General features: G+C 42.2%; 1 long non-coding RNA gene across 1 annotated transcript; it reads right to left on the bottom strand.

Annotated features, from left to right (window-relative positions):
• Positions 1-886: 886 nt before the first annotated feature.
• Positions 887-5,075, bottom strand: LOC308485587. Its single transcript, XR_013990636.1, has 3 exons — positions 4,740-5,075; positions 2,238-2,407; positions 887-1,280 (listed from the first exon to the last, which is right to left on the bottom strand). It is a non-coding gene; the product is annotated as an uncharacterized lncRNA (long non-coding RNA).
• Between the last annotated feature and the right edge of the window lie 5,850 nt (positions 5,076-10,925).

Here is a 10,925-nt window from a genome sequence, read left to right as displayed (position 1 = left end):
AACAAAACAACCGCACCATTCCAACCCCCCACCACCTTCTCTTTCCTTCTGTTACCAGTGGTGACCTCCACATTGGGAAACCAGATAAGCAATGCTGTCCCACAGCACTCTAAATGATAATGATGTTGTTGTTGTTGTTTAGGGAAGATTTAATGTCTGATGCTGTTTTGTTTTTAATATTCGGTTGGAAGCCACCCAGAGTGGCTGGGGAAACCCAGCCAGATGGGCGGGGTATAAATAAATTATTATTATTATTATTATTATTATTATTATTATTATGCATCTGGCTGGGGTTAGGCAGCGAGACAAAATAAGCAGCCATATCTGGAACAGGGTGGCCAAATCTGTATTTTTTAGAAAAGCATATGGTTGAATTGTAATGCCTATATTAAGGAGCATTACATGAGGCATATGCATGGAAGAAAAAAGGTCATCCAAATCCAACTGAATGCTGGGGCTGGGAGGAACAACGGGAGAACTTCCTCCAGTTCCTCCTTCCTGGTTAACATTTTTGCAATTTCCTCTTGGGGCACACTGGGAATTGATGCAGCATTGACTCTTATCATTTGTGTTTTACCTGTTGATCTTGCCCAGATGGTGATAGAGACCTTGCCTATTGTCTCTGGGTCACCATCCCTTGTATTTTGCTCAGTGCTTGCTGTTTACCACATAAGACAAGGGTGGCCAACTCCCAAGAGACTGTCATCTACTCACAGAGTTAAAAACTGGCAGTGATCTATCCCTTTTTTGGGGTTAAGATCAAAGTTGTTGAACTTTTTTCAGGAAGGAAAACCCTGTTTTGGGGGGTTCCGGTCTTTTTTTAGGGAGGAAGAAAGCCCCAATTTTTGGGTGCAGGGCTTCTTGGAGGGGAGCCATTGATCTACCACAGACTTTCAATGATCTACCAGTAGATCACAATCTACCTGTTGGACGTGCCTGACCTAAGATATCAACATCACATGAATTCTGGTCTTCCAGGTTGTTGGGTCAGGGGTGGAAGAAAGTTTTATATTCAGCACTATCTCCCTAAGTTCAAGCCCAGGAATAGCCCTCCCTGGATTCTCAGACAGACATCCATTGCTGTCGTGGGAAGCAAGTAAAACCCAGAGCACAGCTTGGCTAACAACCCGCAGCAATGTTTTCTACAGTTTGCGAAAAGGAACGTGAAGCACCTCCATGCAGACACAAACGCGGTTGCTACATTGATCAAATGTTGCCGGAGCGATCAAATCTCTTTCTTCCCTCAAAAGTAGAAACCTCAAATTGGCCTTGAACTTTCACTGGAGAGGAAGTTTGGTCACAAAAGAGACAATCAAAGATATTGTGGTTGCCTGAGGCAGAAAATCAAAATGGCACTTTCCCATGCTGGTAAGAATATAACAATAAACTCAATAATTGACAATTTGCTGCTCTGGAACGGCACCCCAGAGTCTGCCACCTGAGGAGGTCTGCCCCACCCTGCCTCATAACAGAGCTGGCCTGGCAATTGTAGTCAATGCCAATATTCCAGCTGCCACAGCCATAGAAACAGGCACCCTGAGCCAATTCCAGACAGCAGAAGGTAAAATTGCATTATGGAACCCATTTGCTGAAAGTTGGGGGCAGGGAGTAGAATGAAAGAAGCATGCTATCAACATAAGCATATTCCTACTAATTAAGTAAAAACTTTTTTTTCAAAAAAGAAAACAATTATCAAGCAAATAAGAGAAGCCAAAAATTGCCCCAAACCCTATAACATCTAGAGGAAAAAAATTGCAGATTAAAAAAAACCAGGCTAAAGCAGACCTCAAAGCAGAGCAGCCATCTGTGCCAGCCACGATTTCGTAATAATCCAACTCCTAATAGCATTGCGAATAATAACAGTAAAAATGGCAAGAGTTGCTATGTTTTCCCAGCAGTAATTATAGAACCTTTCTGTGGTGTCTGATCTTTGCTTATGGATCGTTACAACTGTGCTTAACGCTTTCAGAAACGCAACGTTTCTCTCCTTACAATACTCCCATCCGTTCCCATTACAAAATAGAGGAGAAATGTTTCTGTGCTGATTTCTGATTTCCTGGAAATGTTCACCCTATATCCACCAGTGAAATTCGAGACAGCCATGGCTTTAATGTCCCTAGACTGTAAAAAAGAAAAAGAGAAAGTTTCCACTTATCTGCCAATCAGCTGCTAAACTAATAGGTCATATAAGGAAGACCATCTACAGACTTTTTCACATGGCTTCATTTTTTAACCACCTGATTCCTCAGCACTCAGAGATTCATAGTTGGTTGTGTGAACAACACTGATGGAAAAGACTTGTGTTTGTGGAGGAAGTGATTAGGAAGGTGGGACTTTGACTCTAAGCAGATCTGGATTGGACAGTTCTTTGGATAGAAGACTGCTCATTTATACTCCCCTTGGCTCTCTGGAGGAAAGGTACAATATAATGAATAACCAAATCACAGGTAGGAGGAGGGGGCGCTAGAGAAGGAGACTAATAATTTAAATAAACACTTTGCGTGTCAAGGTCTCCAAGCCACCCCCCAAATAACTCACATCACACACATTATTTTTGTTTAAGGTTTTTGGCATAATTTTGGCCACAACTTTATTGAAATACATAAGCGTGAGTGGTTGTTTAGGCATTGGTTAAGACTATCTGTCCCCCCGCCTGGGGACAGAACTGACTTCCGGGCACCACCGAAAGCCAGTAAGGGAAAACAATATTGGGGAGAAATGGAGCTGAGTCACAGGCCCTCACCTCTCCCCGCGTGCTCCCTGAGGCTTGCCGGCCCTAGCCCCATTCCAGGGATTCGAACGAAAAGATGGCAAGCCCCTGGATTCCTTTAACGGAATTCCCTTTCCACAGCAACCATGGAGGGGCAGGCCCAGCCTATCCTAACCCCTCCTCCAACCAATTTATAACCAATGCCTAACCGCAACCTTACAAGTTGTGACGATTTGCTATGCAGTAGGCAAAAACCAAATGGCCCAGCCAATCAGCCAAATGGACAAAATTCCTACCAGGCCCCTGCCCCAATGGCAGATGACCCCATGACAGGCATAGCAAGGTCAACACAAAAAAAACCCTTAATTTAGGGCGGGTGGGTGGGTGATCTGTTGCATGCAGCAAAGAGAAAGCTCCAGGCTGCGTGCAGAGTATTTTAAACCTTTTACCCCTCCCACCCAAATTGCAACATAACTTTTACCCCAGCAACCCAGCCATCCAATCGTTGCCCTAGGCCCTCTTTAGGAACCCTGCCTGGCAACAGAGGGGTGGCTCGGTGTATCTCGGTGGATCTCCATGAGGGAGAACACGCTTTCTCACCTTAGGTCTTATAGAGCAGGGGTGGCCAACTCCCAAGAGACTGTGATCTACTCCCAGAGCTAAAGACTGGCAATGATCTACCCCCTTTCTGGGGGTTCAGGTCAAAGTTGTTGAGCTCCTTTCAGAGGGTTCAGGTCAAAGTTTAAGAGTCCCATAAGAGAGCCAGTGTGGTGTAGTGGTTAAGAGCGGTAGCCTCGTAATCTGGGGAACCGGGTTCGCGTCTCCGCTCCTCCACATGCAGCTGCTGGGTGACCTTGGGTTAGTCACACTTCTCTGAAGTCTCTCAGCCCCACTCACCTCACAGAGTGTTTGTTGTGGGGGAGGAAGGGAAAGGAGATTGTTAGCCGCTTTGAGACTCCTTCGGGTAGTGATAAAGTGGGATATCAAATCCAAACTCCTCTCCTCCTCCTCCTCCTCCTCCTCCTTCTTCTGACTGAGCCATCTCCCCATTCTCATACCATACTTCTTAACACACCCTTAACATGGGTTTTGTCAGGGTTTCATGTCCAAAATGCAAGTTCTTTTAGCATTTTCATTTCTTAATGCAAGAAATGCAAGGAAATTTCACCTGCCATCCTGGTGCAAAGTAGGTTGTGTGAGTGTGTCTGTACGAAGGCTGAGCACTGGATTCGGCTGAAGCCCAAGACAATCCAGGGTGATCAGGGTGGAGTGGGGGATCCAGGATTCAGTCAAGACATCCACATGTTGCTCTGGCTTGAGTCAGGCTGCCCACAGTGATCTGAGGCTGTCAGGAGGTATGCCTTGAGCAGGAATTCAGATACTCCTTTACAAGGCCCTTCCATGCAGCCGACCAACTGCATGTTTAATTTGATTTTGTATAATGTCAGACCCTCCAAGATTCCCTGTTTCCCAGGGACAGTCCCAGATTTACAGAAGCTGTCCCAGTTTCTGATTTGATCCCAGAATGTCCCACTTTTCCTTAGGACGTCCCTATTTTCATCAGAGAAGTATTGGAGGGTATGGAGCTAGCTGACCCCTAAGCCAAGGAGATAAGTAACTATACAACCTTTAAAAGACATCTGAAGGCAGCCCTGTATAGAGAAGTTTATACGTTTAATGTTTTATTATTTGTTATATATTTTGGAAGCTGCTCAAAGCGGCTGGGGCCACCCAGTCAGATGGGCATGGTATGAATAAGAAAATTATTATTATTATTATTATTATTATTATTATTATTATTATTAAGTAGGACATCCCTGTGTTCATCAGAGAAATGTTGGAGGGTGTGTAATGTTTTAAATTGTTGTTTTAAACTGTTTTAAACATTGTATTCTTTTTGTAAACCACTCTGAGGTGTTTGTTTGTTTTTTTTAAAAAGTGGTATATAAATTTTATGAAATAAATGATATAATACGTACATTTTGGTGAAATTCTCAGGGGTGAGGTGCAGAATGTTTTATGTGCCTACTTTTGAGCTGGTTAAGGATTGCTTCTCCTTTCTTTCCTTCTACACATCATTCCCGCCAGTGTTCTTCACTCTGCAGCCTTCCTGGGTGACATCATGAGACAGCTCCTCCCATGAGGCTTTTTCAGCTCTGGAAGTGTCAGCAGCTAGGGAGACTGCAGAGTTCTGGGGAAATGTTTAACGGAAAGTGGAGGGAACACATACACACACCTTCTTGGGCCAAGTTTAGCTCAAAACCTGTACAGCCAATAATGGCTCAGATTGTGCTATTGCACTAAGCACCATGCCTTCAAGAGGCCAAGACTCTGAGCTTGCTTCCTTCCTTCCTTCCTTCCTTCCTTCCTTTCTTTCTTAAATTTTATTTGCTTAATTTGCTTAATTTGCTTAAAAAAAAATTCTTCATCATCCATGAATACAAAAAGATAAGAGAAATCAACTAAAAAAAGGAAAAAAATGTCTAATCTAATAGAACAAAGAAGATCTTCTTACTTAACGTACAACTTCCCATCCGCTCCATATTAACTTGTTGCCAAAACTTGTCAGATGGATATAAAACAGAAAATATAGATAAATATTTAATCGTCTGTGGTCTCAATTCTTACTACCAGCTACTACAGATGTTATTTGAATGCTACAACAGAGTTCAGACGGCTACAACTATTTTTCAAATATATTTCAACTACTTCCCACTTTGAAATAAATACATGTTTTGGTTTATTTTTCATTTTTTTCAGATAGATTATCCAACTCTGAGCTTTCATTTTAAAAAAGTAAGCCTCTAGCTCTACGGGCAGTAAAGTTATAAAGCAAAATGTACAGAGCATCCTTCTAGTTAATTTCTGGGAAATAAGTCAGCTCTGCCATGGAAGAAAAGCAGAATACAAATATAACCATTTCAATTGATCAATTGATCAATCAGTCAGTCAGTCAGTCAGTCATAGTACTCCAATGAATTTATCCCACATCATTGCCATTATGATGTGTGCATCCCCGCTCACACCATTATAGCTTGGGGTAAATTGTACTAGATATTAGCGTTGTGAGAACTCAAAGCATCAACCTTTGTGCTCTCAGTACTGCGTGGTTCAACCTGGGTATTTTATTGAGGAAAGTATCCATAAACGAATCTCGTAGAGAGATTGCTCTCACATCAAGAGGCATGCTAAGCCACTCTTACAGAGCATTGTGCTAAACTACTCTGCAGAAAATCTTTCTTTGCAATTTGTATACAAGCCTGGGTAAGGGCGTTGAATCAAGAAAACTTAATTTTGACAGGCCTGATATATAGTCTATTTTGGTTAACCAAAAGGAACACATACATTTTCTACATTAGAGAAATTTCCATTATTTTCCTCTCAGCCATGAAAATCGATTCTGATGTGATTACACTCGGAGGCCGCTTGATGTGCCTCTGACAGTACAAAATGGATAGAAACGGTGGGTGGTGTTGAATCAAGGATACTGTGGTTAGCTGAACTCTTGTCACAAAGTCAAAATGGTGAGATTAGAATGCACGCCATCCGTTTGTCTCATGCCAGGAACTGAGTCTCTGCGTGCCTGGGAGCAGGGTATAGGGGGAGTGTGGTAGCAATATTCTGATGTTTGATGATCAGAAGCACTTACATCATTTTCTGTTTGTTGTAAACAGTGCTATTTGCAGAAGTGGGAGGAAGTCACCACTGTTCATGGCCCAAGTATCTCCTAATACTAAATAATGGAATGCAATTTAATTGGTATCCATTAATTGGTATCCATTCTGAAGGAAATCAGCCCTGAGTGCTCACTGGAAGGACAGATCCCGAAGCTGGGGTTCCAATACTTTGGCCACCTCATGAGAAGAGAAGACTCCCCGGAAAAGACCCTGATGTTGGGAAAGATGGAGGGCACAAGGAGAAGGGGATGACAGAGGACGAGGTGGTTGGACAGTGTTCTCAAAGCTACTAACATGAGTTTGACCAAACTGCGGGAGACAGTGGGAAACAGGAGTGCCTGGCGTGTTCTGGTCCATGGGGTCACGAAGAGTCGAACATGACTAAACAACAATAGTTTATTGGTTAATTTTTCTAATAAGGTTGTTTCCCATACTATTTGGTACCATTGGTCTATGCTTACTCCTGAAAGGTCTCTCCAGTGTCTGGCTATGTTTCTGGCTGCTGAGAGTAGGTGGGTTATGAGCTCTTTATGATGTGAGTGGGCATTATTATCTTGGAAGATGTTTAGTCACCCCGGTATGGCTCCCCTTTATCACATACACAGCCCAACAAGACAACGACAAGAATCCACCATATGAATCAATATGGCTAACATAATTCAAAAACACCCACCCACCCCACTCACACATGAAAATAAAGTTCACCACAGCCAATCACAAACAAACAACCACACCTTAGGCCAACCTTTCTCACCACCAAAGGAACACAAGCGAATAGTAAATATCAGTCTCAACAAATGAGACTGATATTAGAAAATGTAACTTGAAAAAAGAGACATTGCACATACAGTGGTACCTCGGGTTAAGTACTTAATTTGTTCCGGAGGTCTGTTCTTAACCTGAAACTGTTCTTAACCTGAAGCACCACTTTAGCTAATAGGGCCTCCTGCTGCCGCCGTGCCGCCAGAGCACAATTTCTGTTCTCATCCTGAAGCAAAGTTCTTAACCCGAGGTACTATTTCTGGGTTAGCGGAGTCTGTAACCTGAAGCGTATGTAACCTGAAGCGTATGTAACCTGAGGTACCACTGTACTTTGGTAAACCAATAATTTTTTAATAAAAAGTATGTTAAAAAAATAAATTAAAAACAATAATAGAATGTAGTTAAATGTAGTCACAGTTACACAGGCAAAGTTGAAATCTACCTTGTTAGCATATGAACTGGCTATGGGACTAGCCACACTCACTGGCGGAGCTCTCCCAAATCTCCAGGAAAAGTCTTTCCCAGCCATAGACCAGGGGTCCTTTAACTGGAGATGTCAAATTCTGAGGGTGCCCCTTCTGCATGATGCCTTGCTACTGAGCCCTGGACCATCCTCATATAAATAATCCTGCATGCTACTGTAGTTACGAAACTGCTTTTTATGGAGCCAGATTATTAGTCTAGTGAGTGCAGTATTTTCTTCTCTCAGTGGCAGCAGTTGTCTAAGACCTCCAGTGGAAATCTTTTCCCCAGGACTTGCTGTCTAAGATGCTTTTAACAGGAGATACTAGGATTGAAAGCGTGTGCCCTACCACTGATCTATGGTCCCTCTCCCCAAGCTATTCTTGATTATCAAGGCGAGCTTAGAAGAACAGAAAAGACATACAGAATATCTTCTGCATGCTTCCTGATGTCTTGCGAAGGAAAGATGATGTGAACGTTTAGTCTGCAAGGGAGGTTTGGGATTAAGGATGTGACAGCTAGCTGTGGGGTTTTTTTGGGTTTTTTTCTGGAGCCAAAACCACACACTTGAAGCTGCAAATCAACTTCTCCGCTGGAGAGGGTTAGCGACAGATTTTTGAAAGGTTGTAATTTAGGATGTCTTAAGGTTTTGATCCAGGGTGTTTGAAAAGGTCAGCACCCCCCTATGATTAAATGGGCACAGGACGTTGGACATAACATTATGTTTGCTGACTGGGAACAGTTGTGGACCACAGGTATGAAATTTACGGCATGTAATGCCTTAAGAGAGAATATTATGAAAATGATATACAGGTGGTACATAACCCCAGTCAAGCTTGCAAAAATCTACCATTTGCCCGATAACAAATGTTGGAAATGTAAAGAAATTGAAGGTACATTTTTTCACCTCTGGTGGACGTGCCCAAAGATTAAGGCTTTCTGGGAAATGATATATAATGAATTAAAAAAGGTATTTAAATATACCTTCCCTAAGAAACCAGAGGCCTTTCTCCTGGGCATAGTCGGCCAAATGGTGTTAAAAAAGGATAGAACTTTCTTTATGTATGCAACAACAGCAGCAAGAATACTCATCGCAAAGTATTGGAAGACACAAGAACTTCCCACGCTGGAGGAATGGCAGATGAAACTGATGGACTATATGGAACTGGCGGAAATGACTGGCAGAATCCGTGACCAGGGAGAAGAATTGGTGGAGGAAGATTGGAAGAAATTCAAAGATTATCTTCAGAAACATTGCAAAATTAAGGAATGTTAGAGTGATGTTGGATCGAAAATAAGTGGTTTCCAGCTGTACAGGTTAAAGTTATTGATAGACTAAGATTAAAGATTAGGATTAAAGATGTTTAAGGAAATGGAAATTTGGTACTTAAGAGGTAAAATTTTAATATTATATTACATTAAGATTAAAGATTAGGATTAAAGAAGTTTAAGTGTTATATATTATATTAAGATTAAAGATTGGGATTAAAAAAGTGGAAAAGAAATTGCTGGACAAACAATTTGGACTGGAATACAAAAGAGGGAGGTATGAGGAAGTCCAGAAAATAAGTAAATTCAAAAACGGAAATGGAAAAGTGATATTGTTTTTAATTGTTCTGGTTTTTTTTTTGGTTTTTTTGTATTTTGTTTTCCTTTTCTTTTTGGGTTATGTATTGTGTATTTTTTTTTTGTACTTCTACTTTTATGTTTTTCTGTTTAACTTTTATTGAAATCTTAATAAAAATCATTTAAAAAAAAAAAAAGAAAAGGTCAGCACCCCAGTCTTGTTCACTGGTCTGGGCATGCCCTGACCCTACAGACTGCCTCCAACTCCACCTGCCCAAACACACCAACCCTGAAATATACCTTTGAACAGGATGAATGCATTCAGTTGTCCACATTGGGTAGCTAGAGTGGACTTACAAGTCTCAGCATGCCCAGGAGGAAAATGGGTACACTGTTCCCACTGGGGAGCCTGGAACCCTATGCATTGATTCTTGGGAAGCTCTGGGGCAAGGAGAGACCATTCACAGCGCCAGGGCAAAAATAGCCTTATAAACAAGACTGAACCCCCCCCCCCCATCCTTGACTAAACACCCAATAATTTCTTAGTTCAAACCATTTCTGCCACACTTATCAGAGAATGACATGCATTCTGAAATGAAATGATTTGAACACATCCTAAGGCATGTGTTTCCTAAGTAGATACCAAGGGTTTTTCCAAATGACCTGTTTAATGTGCACTCATCCTGATTTGTTTGAGTGGAGATTAGATGGTATTGCATCAAAGCAAATGATGTCCTACGTTTTCCAGTACATTCCCCCATCATGTTCCTCACTGCAAAAATAAAATAAAATAAAATAAAAATCCAATCTTTTGGGGGAAGTGGGTTTGTTGCACCAGACCCCACCAGTTCCCTATTACTGCAAGTCCTGAATTTGCCAGATTCATCTCACCCTAAAATAGTGACTGTCTGGAAGCACCCTGCAAGTTCCACCTCACTTGGAATGAATGTGTGTCTTCACCCTGTCATAGTTCCCACCCTAACACAGGACTGAGCAGACTCTCATATGTAGCCTGAATAATTCTGGCAGGTTCTGCCCTAGCTTCCCTGTTCCCTTTAAAAGTACAGATCCAGCCAGATCTGTGTGTGAGAGTATTATGAGAGCTATTTCTCTGTGAAATTCTGTGTGCTGATCGCTGAAGAATTGATGCTTTTGAATTATGGTGCTGGAGGAGACTTTTGAGAGTCCCATGGACTTCAAGAAGATCAAACGTATCCATTCTTAAGGAAATCAGCCCTGAGTGCTCACTGGAAGGACAGATCGTAAAGTTGAGGCTCCAATACCTTGGCCACCTCATGAGAAGAGAAGACTCCCTGGAAAAGACCCTGATGTTGGGAAAGATGGAGGGCACAAGGAGAAGGGGATGACAGAGGACGAGATGGTTGGACAGTGTTCTTGAAGCTACGAACATGAGTTTGACCAAACTGCAGGAGGCAGTGGAAGACAGGAGTGCCTGGCGTGCTCTGGTCCATGGGGTCACAAAGAGTCGGACATGACTAAACGACTAAAGAACAACAACAATTTCTGTGTGAGAGAAAAATGCTGTGGGGTGTGGGGTGAGGTGTGGGGCGTGGGGCTGTGGTATAGCCACTGACAAATTTCCTCTGAGGGAAAGAAGTGTTTGAAAGAAGCTTGTCCATCTCTTCCCTAACACACCTTCACCATAGTAAAAGCTCTGCAGGTAAAACAAAAGGAAAAATTCAAGTAGACAGTGTCTCTTTCAAGGAAACGCTCCTTTGGCCTTTACT

Source organism: Podarcis pityusensis (assembly GCF_964106645.2).
Source record: "Podarcis pityusensis genome assembly, chromosome: 9".
NCBI lineage: Eukaryota > Metazoa > Chordata > Lepidosauria > Squamata > Lacertidae > Podarcis > Podarcis pityusensis.
This window is presented reverse-complemented; position numbering and strand designations above follow the sequence as displayed.